We start from the raw sequence: 15,632 nt of genomic DNA, 5'->3' as shown, positions 1-15,632 counted from the left end.
TTATTTTGTAGTAATCTTAGCATATTACATTTATTTTGTACTAATCTGGTATACCAGATTTATTTTGTACTAATCTGGATATACCACATTTATTTTGTAGTAATCTGGGTATACCACATTCATTTTGTAGTAATCTTGGTATACCACATTCATTTTGTTGTAATCTTGGTATACCACATTCATTTTGTAGTAATCTTGGTATACCACATTCATTTTGTAGCAATCTTGGTATATCACATTTATTTTGTAGTAATCTGGGTATACCGCATTTATTTTGTATTAATATGGGTATAACGCATTTATTTTGTATTAATATGGGTATACCGCATTTATTTTGTATTAATATGGGTATATCACATTAGCCTCATAATTGTTAAGCTAAACAATATTAGTTGTAAAGTAATTTGGTTATGCTTCATTAATTCTATAGTAATACATAAACAACGTTTGTTTAATAATTATCTCGGTGCACCATATGCACTTCATTGTGAATGTGGTATAAGCACATAGTAATCTGGGTATACTGCATACACTTTTGTAATTATCTGGGTATACTACACTAGTTTCATATTAATCTGGGTATACTACACTAGTTTCATATTAATATGGGTATACTACATTAGTTTCATATTAATCTGAGTATACTACACTAGTTTCATATTAGTCTGGGTATACTACACTAGTTTCATATTAGTCTACTACACTAGTTTCATATTAGTCTGGGTATACTACACTAGTTTCATATTAATCTGGGTATACTACATTAGTTTCATATTAATCTGGGTATACTACACTAGTTTCATATTAATCTGGGTATACTACATTAGTTTCATATTAATCTGGGTATATTACATTAGTTTCATATTGATCTTGGTATACTACATTAGTTTTATATTAACCTGGGTATACTACATTAGTTCCATATTAATCTGAGTATACTGCATTAACCTTTTGTAATCTATATATATCACGTTAGCTTTGTAAAAATCTGTATTAAGTTTATTACACTACAATGTGGGTATGCCACATTAGGTTCATAATAGTCCGGGAATTCCACATTATTTTTGTAATAATCTTGCTATACAATATTAACCTCATATTAATCTTGGTATACTATATTAACGTTGTAATAATCTAGGCATATCACATTAGATTTATAATAATCTGGGTATAGCAGATTAGCTTTATAGTAATCTGGTTTTATCACAGTAGTTTCATAGTAATCTCCCAGAATTATTGCAAGGATTTCAGTCTCTTAAAAATAAAAGAAACATTCTGTCAAATAGGAATGAGATATTTGTCTTACAATCCAAGTCAATCTCAGTTTAACAAGATGATTTCTAAGTTGATACGCCATGATTCCGGTCTCATAGCAAGATAACTGTTCATGTTATATATTCCTGCAGATAAGAAAATGTATATTTTCTCTGTACACTATCATTTGCACTCATAAATCTTATTTTGAATGCATTAAACTACACAAGACTATCTTGTATTATATATCGCTATCCACGTACAGAAGAACATTATTCATTTTGCTCTTACTAGGTTCGTCCATACATTTTAATTAAAGGCTCTGTCTGTCAGGCCATCTCTCAAACAAATTGTAAGAAACTTTTTTCTCTGTTTCTAAATTTTTCAGATGAGAATTGATAATTTATATTATTTGGCTTATTCAGACTTCTGTTCTTATCTGGAGTTTTATTCGCATAACTTTTCAGGCGATGTAACCTCCGATCTTCTTCTGGTGTATCTGTGCATAACGCATAAAATAGTTTGTAAAATTCAATTTTAAGTAACGTTCATTTGGTGGTTGAAGGTTCAATTCTTAGTGTAGGCGATACCAAGAATACAATTGTGAATTACTTGACACTTCTTTCCGGTCATGGTTGATGGAATGAGAGGATGCTACTTCCGTGGATTAAATTCCGTTCAAAATTCTGTGCAGGTTTCCAAGTTTGACAGAAAGATTACAGTGTTTGACAAGATAGCCATGAAGAAGATCGGAGGTTATATCGGCCGAGGCGTTATGAAAATAACACTCAGGAAGTTTAAATAATCTAAACTTTTTTCACATTTAAGTTTGAAATATGATTTTTAACCACATATGCTGTTGGAACTATCTTTCAAGCACGCATTTTTTACAGACTTTTTACTAATTGGTCATTGCTTATCAAGGCAAGGTGGACACTTGAGGATACCAGTAAAAAAGATTGTCAATTAGACGATAAATGCCACTACAGAATGACTTGAAACAATGAATAGGATGGACAGAAAATTACTTAAGAGAAATTGATTATCCATAATTATTTATTTGCATTAAACTTGAAGAGAACCATGTTGTAGTCGGTTAGGAAGCAGCCCCGAGGTGTTTTGTTCCACGTATTGCATGTTCTAGGAAAGAAACTTACGTTGAAAATAACATTTTCATAGTTTACATAAAGATTGAATGGACACAGGTCAAGAATAGACATTCATTCATTCATTATGAATAGAAATATTAATAGAGACGCGTCCACACGCGCATGTGCGCGCGCACACACACATTGTAGATGTCATTCACAAACTGCATTGCTGCATCACAGTTCTTCAATATGACTAGACAAGCAAGTACTTACAGCCAAGTAAAAAACCATTACCATTTTTATAAAACAAACGAACGTTTTAATCATCATTCTATCAACACAAGTTATGTGATAAATAAAAATCTAATGCTTTTATATCTTTTAATAGTGATCTTGTCTCCTACAAATAGCTATGCATTATCGATAATAAGATAATTTTGATATCTCTCTCTCTCTCTATATATATATATATATATATATCTATATTAATACCTATATTTATTCACTGTACTTATCTGGAGCTTTATTCACATAAATTTTCGGCCGCTGTAACCTCCGATCTTCTTCTGGTGTATCTTGGCATAACGGATAAAATATTAGTTAAAATTTAACTTTAAGTGGCGTTCATTTGGCAGTTGAAGGTCCAATTCTCTTCGTGACAGTGGCACGACACCGAACCAATCTGTAAAATCTCCTTAGGTGAAAAGTCTGTCCTTTCTTTTAGAGGTTCATATTGAAAAACTGACGGTCACCTGATTCAAATAAATATCAACAATAATAAAAAAAAAAACGAATAATATTAGAAAATAACATATTACAAGGAACTTCCATCAAATGCAAATGAGAGTATACAAACACATAAACATATATCTATCTATCTATCTATCTATTATTGCCTCCGTTCAGTATCGAAAGACAAAGGATACCCCCTGTAAGAGTAGCTGCGTGTATAATTGTGAGGCAAGGGTTGCGCAATGTCCAATCACACATCTTCTGAATCGACACTGTATAAATGTTTTAAAAAATTGTCTGTTTAACATTTTGGACGCTAACAATCTTTAGCGACCACAATATTAAACGGACAATTTTTAAAAATTTTATCATCTGAAATTTAAGGTTGTTTAAAAAAAAAACAGATTTACACGAGATCTTTTAATATATGTGTATTTTTCCACTTCCGGTTATAAAACAGATGAGTATCGGCCGAAAAGAGCTTGATATGGGGACCTAAAACGGTTCCCTATTATCAGGTTTTAAACCGACGGTACCGATGACTTATCTCGTCTAAACTTTCTGAAAATAAAAATATAAATATACATGTATATAGTTATAAAATAATAACTACAAATATACTAATTGCATATATAATCCGTTATATATATATATTTTATCCGTTATGCCAAGATACACCAGAAGAAGATCGGAGGTTACAGCGGCCGAAAAGTTATGTGAATAAAGCTCCAGATAAGTACAGTGAATAAATATAGGTATTAATATAGATATATATATATAGAGAGAGAGAGAGAGATATCAAAATTATCTTATTATCGATAATGCATAGCTATAAATATACATGTATATAGTTATAAAATAATAACTACAAATATACTAATTGCATGTATAATCTTGTGTCTGAATTGTCATGTAACTGAGCATAATATTTGAAATAACCAAACAAATAAACCATTCTAATTAATATAAATATATTAGTCATATTTATATGTTATCGCGGCGTAAGTAACTCTAACTTGCTATCTAATTTTAAACACACGCGAGTATAACTCTTTGTTTGCATCATTTCCAATTAGCAATAATTGTGGTAGAAAAACATATTACGTAATTTAAAACTAAATAATTAAATTTAATTCTTTATATTTGTAGTTTCATGTTTGTAAACGGGAACAGGCAGTATTTAGATCAAACGAACCGTCCTGTAATTTAATCACAAATTTAAGAATATACTTAAGCCAGGAGATAATTTCTTCATGCAATGTCGTACCAAATAATTTGAAAAATAAATTTTGAAAATGATAACACTGAAATTCCATTCTGGTTGGATTGAAATAGCATTAAATGTAGACATACGTCTTGGATATAATTCGGTTTTAGCATTAAACTGCAGTAAATAAGCATTATATATATATATATATATATATATATATATATATACTTAATTTACTCACATAAAATTAATATACGAAAGTATAGATTTATGCGTAAACTTTAAGTATTTACTTTAAAAGTGCTCAATACGTAGGTAGAGCTAGTTAGTAAGTTATAAAATGTATATGGCGACCAAGCTACACTGAATATTCCGCGTTTCATCCACTCTAGGATTCTTCAGGCTTAGGCGCATAAGCCTGAAGAATCCTAGAGTGGATGAAACGCGGAATATTCAGTGTAGCTTAATCGCCATATATATTTTATAACTTACTATATATATATATATATATATATATATATATATATATATATATATATATATATATATATATATATATATATATATAAAGTAACCGTGCATGTGTGTGTTATGACGCTTCAGGCCGGAGATTCTATATGCAATTAGAATATTTATATTATTATGTCCCCATGGACTCCGAAAAAGCTGGGTCGATTTTTTTTTTCATTTCGCACGAAGATACCTGATCTGTCTGAGAGTGTTTTTATATAAGTTTTGTATCGGAATGCATCTGATATATATCTAAAATCGATAATCGAAAACACCCGATTGAAGAAGGACTGGCGACTTTGACCACAGTTAACACTTTTATGCAATCTAACATCACAAGTGAATTTGAGACGTGCTATCGCTGAACAAGCAGAAAGGCTCAGCCTATAAATTGAACTGTAGATTCTTTTAAAAGACAAGGGCGCGTTCGAAATGAGAGTTTTTGTTTAGAGCACACTTGAACTATGATACTAGACTTTTGCATTTTAAACTTTAAGTGAAGCCATAATTTAAAGATAATTTTATAAAATCAACAGTAGATTTTCTACAGTGCAATGTAGACCACAATGTATTGTGGACTAAGTAAAGGCTGGAAGGCATGTGAGGGTTCTTTCTGGTACATTGCAGAGGGGCGGTTCCTAACTAGAACAAGCAATCAATCGACTTTATTTAAAAAAAAAAGGGAAGATTTTACATGGTTCGATGATAATAAAAGTGTAGGAGGGTGGAACATTTATTGATCTTCATTCAATCCCGTACTTCCTCGGGTGTATCTGCTATTATGTATGTATATATATATACATACAGGGTAACCTCCCCCAAAGAAAGTGGGCCCCAACTCTAATTAGGCCCCGTTTCTTAGTGTTTTGTCCGAGTGAAATGAAACTTTGGTCATAACTAGTTTATTATATTCAAAACATCACATCAAAACATTAGGGTCTTTGGCCCTTTTTTCTCCGTTCTACAGCATATGTTCTAGATATACTTTCTATGTTTTTTTTTTTTGGGGGGGGGGTCACCCTGTATATATATTTATATATGGGTGTATGTATGTATGTATGTATGTATGTATGTATGTATGTATGTATGTGGTGTGTATGTGTGTCTGCGTGGATTATAATATATTTAGTTTTAAAATAACATATAAGCTATATTCAAGACAAAATAAAGTTCACAAACAAATTAATGATAGTTTTAAGATTTATAATTAGTCCTTCTTTTCGTTTTCTTTCTTTGGAGATTGTAATGCTGAGTATGGGGCAGCCAAACCAGCTCCCAACATAACCCTGCTTTTTATTGAAACCAACCGAGAGCTCTTTTTAGTATCCTTGCTGTTCCCTTAAGTGCAATTGTCTGGATCTCTTTTGCACTTGGTTCACCAGGAATATTAGTTAGGTAGGACTTCAGGTTCTTCTTCATAAGCCCTGTAGAACCTATAATAACTGGTATATTTGATATCTTCCTAAGATTCCAGTTTCTTTTCATATCATACATGAGACCTTTATAATCAGTCCTGTAATACATGAATTTAAACGGTAGTGTAATAATCAAAATCATTTCTCTTAAAACATGTATGTATGTATGTATATATGTACGCATGTATGTGTGCATGTATGTATGTATGTGTGCATGTATGTATGTATGTGTGTATGTACGTATGTGTTTATGAGCGAAAGAGAGAGAGAGAGAGGGGGGTGCATGAAGGACAGAGATAAAGATAGTCGGACGAGATGTTTTGAAAATAATTTTCAAGTAAGAAAGGTATTTGTTTTGTGCGACTAAAGTCAGCGGTTCATTAAACCGTTGCCTCACTCAAAAGTGGACTTGTCAGCACAAATGAATTGTTGGTGTGTAATGAAATACAAAAACTATTGCTCAACAAATTTTATGAATGCTTATTTGTGACAAGCAAAGCAGAATTAAATATAGCAGCGTCCAGACTTCCTAAACAACTTATTTTTTTTTTTACTTTCACGAGGGCATATTTTACAAGAATGGTTGAGACAGATACATAGATGAAAAACAAGAGCAGATATTCTCTAGAAACTTACGTTCAATCAGCGATTGTTGTGATTAAAATGTTAAATTATTATTGACTAAACGGTCGGAACTGCTAAGATGCGGACAGAGATGTGTGAAACCTTGGAGAAAATGTTCTTTTAGCTTTAAGGGTGATAACACCAATAAAAAATTCTATTTCAAACTTAAGGTTTACAAACTAATAAAAAAAAATATCATTCAAAACTTAAGTGAAACAGACAAGACAATCTATTTAAAAAATTAAGTTTTTCTTTTTTTTATAATGGGAACGCTTCAGACAAAGCGTGAAGCCAGTTGACGTAAGGAGCTAACAAGAAGTGAAAATTATTATCGAAGGTACAAAAAAAATGTCTATTAGTCTTATTCCTAAACAGACCAAGGTCATAGATAAAAAGAAAACAGTCAGCATGAAGGGAGTTCCATAAGTTTGCCATTCTTTAAAAAAAGCTACTGGAATAGGAAGCTCTATTACAAATGGAGTATCAAAACATTGATAAAATATTGAAATACCATTTTAAACATAAAGGTTACAAGTAAAACAAAATGCGATTAGAAACTTGAGGGTGATAAACCAACAAAAGATGCTATTTAAAATGTGTGAAAAAACATAAAAAAAATAATGTTTCAAACTTATAGATTAACTAGTCTGGATGCCCGGCGTTGCCCGGGTGTTTGAAGGTGTGTGTTGAGCAGAAAAAAAAAAGAAAAAAAAAGTAAAAAAAAAGAAAAAAAAAGAAAAAAGTGGCAGTAGGCAGGTAGACTCGAACTCGTACAGCGAAGAAGGAAAAGAATGTGAAAAAAAGCGTGACATCTTTGCTGTTGCGCCCATCGCCAAACAGAAAGTGACGTACGATTTAAACTAGTCAATCGAAAAATCGGAGGACTTTTGAAAATATCGGCGAAAAAAGCGACCCCTCCCTGTAGAAAAGTGTCGAGTTGAGGGTGAAGGAATTGTTGCTTTTATCCAATTTTTCGATATTTGTCGTCCGAAGGGCTGAGCTTTAAAACGATACCGATCTCGTGAAAATCCGTTGGCTTTGTCGAAAGTTTTAGACAAACATACATACATGACTCCATCCACCCATCCATACGTATATACATACATACATTTAAACAGACAGGTGAGATTTATATTATAGAAGACTTTTTTTTTTACATGGGGGTCACCACTTATCAAGGCCCGGAGGCCACTCAGGGATAAGGGTTATTGCGTGTACAGTAATCAATGAGATAGTATTGTAGTAATCATAAGTATTGGAGATTTGATAGAGTGTCTTACTTAAGGGGGCGGTTTGTCAGGAATTTGTTTGTTGGATTTGAAGACACCCAAGTTGTAATCAGGTGGGAAACAGGCGAACGGAAGAGAGTTCCACACTTGTGCACTTCTGAGAAAGAAGCTCTGCTCATGGAATCTACGTTTTGATCCAGGCACAGATAAAGAGTGGGGAAGATTATTGACAGTAGTTTCAGCCAGACGGGTGTTTCTCGTGAAAGATTTGCGAGGGAGGACGAGAGATTTGAGCTAAGACGAGCACTTGCCATGGAAATAACGATAAAACAAAGACAGGCTCGCAACGTCTCTTCTGTGGGAGAGAGGCTGCAGGGAAGAGAAAAGGGCATCCCCCACCAAACCACAAAGTCTATTTTGTACTCTGTCAAGGCAGGATAGGCTGTTTTTAGCAGCTCCTGCTCAGATGTGGCAGCAGTACTCCATCCTTGGACGTACTTGGCTTTTATACAGATAGAGAATTGCATCAGTAGTGAGATATCTTCTGGAGCGGTAGAAGGATCCCACCATTTTCCCAGCGTCCCTGGCAACAGATTTGATGTACATGTTCCATTTCAGATCAGGAGTAAAGGTCAAACCCAGAAGCTTGTCAAAACATGGAGCCTTCCCAAGACGATAGCCATCCATTTCAATTGATGCCAGATGGGGATCAGAGCGTTGATGATGTAAAGATAGAAGCTTGGTTTTGGATGCATTAAAAGTGACCAACCACCTCTTCTCCCATTGTACCACGTGCTCAAGATCAGAGGAGAGAGAATTAGAGAGAACTTTGTAATTTACGGCCTTTGATGTGTTGCCATAGATGGTCGTGTCATCAGCATAGATGTCAACGAATGATTTAAGTATGTGCTTTGGGAGATCATTGATGTAGATCAGGAAGAGAGTTGGGCCCAGGATGGACCCCTGGAGGACTCCAGCATTAATACTGTGGGCCTCTGATTTCTGCCCATCAACCACTACTCTTATGAACCTATCAGAGAGAAATGATTTAATGATTGAGAAAACATTTCCAGTAATACCGTAGTTGGAAATCTTGTGAAGTAGGCCCTTATACCATACCTTATCGAAGGTCTTCGATATGGCAAGAGCAATTGCCGTGGAAAGGAAACCTTTGTCAAGAGATTCACTAATCCTATGTTAAAGAATGCTATTCAAAACAGAGATCATAGACCCAAAATAATGCTTTTTCAAACTGAATCGTAGCAGAATAAAAAAAATATTTAAAACGCACGAATTACAGATAAACAAAATGCTATTTCAAACTTAAGCGTAACCTTGTTGGAAAACGAAACAATATGATGCTTGTGTAGATTGGCGAACAGTTAAAGCATTTCAGATGAAAACATTAGGTACTTACGTGTAATGTCGAAATTAATATAAGTTCCAAATATCACGGAAATGATCTAGTAGAAAAATAATTACAAGAAAAAATAGGGTGCTTGTGTAGATTGGTCATTTAAATTTAAACCGGTGCATTTCACTAATTTTGATTAGTGCTTTCAGTAGCGCCCCGGAGGCCTCTTGAACTTTATTTTGTCATTGAACACTTAAAAATATGTTCTCTTTTAGCGGGAGAGGGGAGTAAAACATGGTTTTAGTAGTGCTCTGGATATCTCCCTACTTTTATTTAGTTCTTTCAGTAACACTCGGAGGGGTGGGGGGACTATTTCTTTTCAGTGCTCACTTAAAATATAATTTCTCTTCTAGAGGGAGGGGAAAAAAATTTGTTTCAGTAATGCTCTTGAGTCTTGAGGCCTACTTAATTTTAATTACTTCTTTTAGTAGCGCTCTGGAGTCCTCCGTTTTTTTTTCTTACTGCTCACTTATGAAATTGTTTTTATTTTATTCATGATATTTTGCTTGAAAGTTGTTGATAAATAAAACAAATGAGTTCCCGGATAATGAAAAATAAAAAAAATTTTTAAAGAAATATATAAAGCACACTTTTTAAAAACTGTTTTGTTATGACCCCGTTTAATAATTTGAAACAAACTGTGGAGCAATAAATCTATATTAAAAAATCTATAGTAAAATCTTTGTTTGGATGGATGAATAATGTGTACAGAAATATGTTGGCAAATTGAAATGCAAAATGTTCATTTCAACTGGCTCAAATATTCTATTACTTTTGCGCATGCGCAAATTCGTTCATAGCTAGAAGTGATTTCATTTTAAATCTTATCTATATGTCGATAGCTCAAACGGTAAAGATTGTGGCTGAAGTGCTAAATGTTTTAAATTTTAGTTTCGATTATAGCTAATAGCACCCAAGTTATTTTTTTTTTTTAACTTTTGAAATCTATAGAGAATCTGTTCTGTAATTATAAACCGCATTCTACATGAATTAAAATATATTTAAGCGTATTTTACGACCTCACTCCTCGGCCTGATCATCTATACTATTAATACAATTCTAAATGTTTATTTATGTGGGTGCGTATATATACCAATAAAACTTTCGAACTGATGCACCGAATTGAAATTGTGAATCCCTAGATTGTCCTTATCTATATATGATTCGTAATGAACGCCGAGTCACACAAAAAGCCCGAAATAAAGGTTTTTGGGCCGTTTCGTGGATTTGTCGAAAACGTTATCTGCCCATGTACACGGAATTTAGCACCGTCTGTGTGCAGTCGCGGTAACATCTTTCGGCATACGGACAGGACTTGTGGCTCAATGGATAACGCGTCTGACTACGGATCAGAAGATTCCAAGTTCCTGGCAAGTTTGTAATAATTTTAGCCATCATTTTATTCAATGTTTATTATCCTATCCCTTAGTTAGGGTATTTTTGTTTTTTTTCAGTGATTTTGTTTTGTACATATGGGAATTTCCCATACTCTGAGTTCACAGAGTAACCGTTGATGGTAAGACGATGTTGAGTGTACTTGATGTTGAATGTACTTGATGTTGAGTGTACTTGATGTTGAGTGTACTTGATCTTGAGTGTACTTGATCTTGAGTGTACTTGATCTTGAGTGTACTTGATCTTGAGTGTACTTGATCTTGAGTGTACTTGATCTTGAGTGTACTTGATGTTGAATGTACTTGATGTTGAGTGTACTTGATGTTGAATGTACTTGATGTTGAGTGTACTTGATGTTGAATGTACTTGATTTTAATTGTGACTCGGCATTGTGTGTGCCGACGCGGCGCAGCCGCTAGTTATTGATATAGTAGGACACTCGGTAAAACGTATATGCTACATGAAATCGTGCTAACTTTCCTAAATGTAAGAGGTGCGACCAATAATGCAATGAGCCACTTAGAACGTGGTGGATGTGGAGTACAATGCACTCAATACTCTAACCATATCGAGCATGTATCATAGTATAATCTTACCCATTAAGTCTTATGCTGAATCGAGCAATGTTCAATGCCCTCAATACAAACCTTAAAAAATAAGTACAAGTTAGAAAAACATTTCTTGCAAGGCATGAAAATGGTTAAACAAAATCATTTTGTATAAAATTTACAAAGGAAAATACAAAGCTTAATTTGAAATTTATCAATTTTCACTGTGCCTTTAATTAACTTTACAAAATAAGTTATAGAAATATAATTTCAATCCATATATTGATATAATAGCTCTAACTTATGAATATAAATTATTGAGATTACTTCTATTTACAGACTCGGATTATTAACATATGTAACTCTAATATGGGTTTCACCTAAGCAATTTTGAATGAAGTTATTCAATTACTTATATATATATATATAATTATTTTTTTTACTATAATAATCAAATACCTACAGACTTGTGTTTCATCGTTCTAGGAATCTTCAGTGCAGAGTGTCACGATTAATACCAGTCGAACGATTTGAACCCCACAGCACGAGATATCTCTGGCTCGATTAGCAAAGACCTAATCCATTCGGCTACCATTAATCGCGTGAAATAACGTTGAATTTAAACATTTTAATTTTAAATGTTCGTTTACGTCAGCCAGACAGTAATCTAATCGTTATATGATGATCTATGCATAAGAGCTAAATTGACCGACTTTAATTCAACTGAAAGTGCTCAACGATAAGAAACGAATTTTCTAAAAGGGGCTGTCATATATATATATATATATATATATGTATATATATATATTACAAAACTTTGTTGAAATTCAAAGACTTACACTTTTTTCCATAGCTTTTGTTTATTTCATCTTGAACTTCTTCATTACAGCCGTTTCGTTAATGGGATGGCAATTTTATGATTTTATGTGTTCATAAAAATCTCGTTTTCCTCACCAACTCGTCAGATGTAATATCCATTCGATGTTACCAACAAAACGTTAATTTTGTACATGATAGACCTGGTGTTTTTATTTGGGGAAAAGAATTCCATCATAATATATATATATATATATATATATATATATATATATATATATATATATATATATATACACCAACCAATGAAACACGTGTAAGACGCAGCAATAAAACAATATGAATGTGAATTAAGTGAATATTGGTGTGGCTTTGAGATGTTTTATAAAGCAATATATGCTCTGAAAGTGTCAATCCATTTTTATTGAGCTTAATTATGGCCATTTTGAATAACTTTATTGAATATATACATTGTTAGTAGAAAAACTCAACGTTGTCCGGGATTGAATAAGGATCAACAAATGTTCCACCCTCCTATATTATTATTGTCATCGAAATCGGTGAAATCGACTATTTGATTGCTTGCTCTTGTTAGGAACCCTCCACAGTGTACCGGGAGGAACATTCACATACCTCCCTGCAGCGATACATTATAGTTTACATTGCACTGCAGAGAATCTACTGTTGATTTTATAACATTATCTTTAAATAATGGCTTCATATAAAGTTGAAAATGCAAAAGTCTCTAATTCTAGAATTTTTAATTCTGTTTGTATCTCCTCTTATATAAGCATATATGCATTCATATGTATATATATATTCTATTAGTATACGAATATATTTTACATATATATATATACACGTATATTATATATATGTATAAGTATTTATACTTTCATAAATAAGTACATATAAGTTTATATATACATATATACATTAATAAATTTATATATACATAAGTATCTAAATATATATCTATATATATATATATATATATATATATATATATATATATAGATCTGCGTATATTTATACCTGTGTGCGTGTTTATTTGTGTGTGTGTGTTGACATAAAATCTACATAAAAATATAGAAAGTTCAGAATAAGAAATGGAAAAGTATAAATGAAGAATGAGTATAATGGAGGTTGGAAAGAAGAGAGTAGAGGTTCGCAATGGAATCTACACTAATCTTCTGTGTTGACATCTTTCAAATGTTCTTCTATGCAGTAGATGAACAGCTGTATTTGGCAATTTCTACGCCATTCATAGAAATCATGGCGGTGGCAACAACAACAACAACAACAGAAGCAGCAGTCTCTGCTACAAAGATGGAAGCTTCATTCATTCAGTCTCCAACCACTTTAACATCCGCCGTCCGTTTGTCTTTTTCAATTTTCTCACATAGAGAAAACAGTTGAATAAAATATCACATGATTTTATTTTGCTCATATTCTGAAGCGGGGAGGGAGAATATATGTACATATTTTTGTCTATTTTGAAGTTAAATTACTTTTTGGTTTTAATTTTTTTTTTTTTTTTTTTTTTGCTGAATCGTTTAAAAGATTTGAACTGCAAACTGATTAATCGTTTGCATCGTAAAACAAAAAGTCATTTCTTTCCGGTTCCCCTTTTAGATACGTCATTGGAACTTTCAGAATGTGCCGTGCCGTTCTACAGAATTGAAGTTTGCATTTTTTTTTTTAAATTTTATTTCATTTTTTTTTTTTTTACAACAAAAATAACAAGTTTATTACAATTAGAATACACTCCCTTCCTGATTAATACAGTGTTTGAAAATATATAACTAAAACTAAAACAAAATTAACATTTTATATAATGCAACATTTTGTGTACTTACACGCACGAACGCAAACTCATACAAACATATCAATCGATACATACGCACACAGTAGGTTTGTGTCCGTGTCTATCAGCAGCTCTATATTTGACATCTACTACAACTGTTTCCTTTGCATGATCTTATACATAACGTGTGTAGCTCTGCCTGTATTGAATATATTTTGAATTTATTTATGAGGTTGTCTACCCATATATATATATATATATATATATATATATATATATATATATATATATATATATATATATATATATATATTAGTTATGTTTTAGATACTTAATTATATTTTGGAAAAAATGATTCTTCCAGCAGCGTGCTCTATTATGAGGAAAAGATTCCAACAATAAGATCGTATTATTTATTTAGTTTAGATAAGTCATCGGTATCGTCGGTTTCAAACCTGATAATAGGGGACCGTTTTAGGTCCTCATATTAAGCTCTCTTAAGCCGATACTAATCTCTGAATATCGGCTGATGAGTATCGACTGATGAGAGCTTAATGTGGGGACCTCAAACGGTTCTCTATTATCAGGTTTGAAACCGACGGTACCGATGACTTATCTAAACCTCCTGAAAATGAATAAATAAATATATGACTATACATATAGAACCAGCAAATATCCCACTAAAATACATATGTATATATAAAGTTATGAAACTATATTTATGACACTTTAATTACGCAGAGGCGGCCGTGTTTCATCTTCGTAAGGAATCGTCAGGTTAAGTAGGACAAATGGTGTATGCAGTTAACCTAGCGATTCCTTAAAGGAATTAAATGCGTATGCCGCTACGTAGCTTAATTGTCATTCATATATTTTCATAACTTACTACTTAAATCTACTCACCTATTGAGCACTGTTGAAGTAAATACTTAAAATCTTTACATAATATATCTCCTTATAATATTATATGTATATACATAGGAAAAATATGTGTGCGTATATATATATATATATATATATATATATATATATATATATAGTATGCAAGCATATCTATGGCAAATAGGCTTTACTCAAATTATACTTAAAATATAGACACACTTATATTACCGTATAATATTATATGTGTATGCATGAAATAATAAAAAAATAATAATAACATGCGTATATCTAAACTCACACGTCAAGTTCATGCATTAGTCTGACGAGTCCTTACGAAGATGAAATGCAGATAATTCACTGCACCTGAATTCTTATATATATATATATATATATATATATATATATATATATATTCATAATTTAATATAATGTATATCGATGTCTCCGTTCAGTCTTAAGAAACAATGGATACCCCCTGTAAGGGTAGCTGTGTGAATGATTGCACCTCTCATCTGAATCGGCACTGCTTAAGTTCAGTGGCAAGGAGAAGCGCTAGACAACTAGAAAAAAAAATGCTGAAATAACAGCACCTGGAATTCCCAAATGTTAACCCATTTTAGTACTGACCAGATCCAACGTTGCTTAACTTCGGTGATCCAACGGGAACTGATGTGTCAACGTGATAATGCCATATAATGTATATAT

The sequence above is a fragment of the Euprymna scolopes genome, chromosome 4, assembly GCF_053919585.1.
Source record: "Euprymna scolopes isolate OS-2025 chromosome 4, ASM5391958v1, whole genome shotgun sequence".
Lineage (NCBI taxonomy): Eukaryota > Metazoa > Mollusca > Cephalopoda > Sepiida > Sepiolidae > Euprymna > Euprymna scolopes.
The sequence above is the reverse complement of the archived record's forward strand: the minus strand, read 5'-3'. Positions refer to the sequence as shown.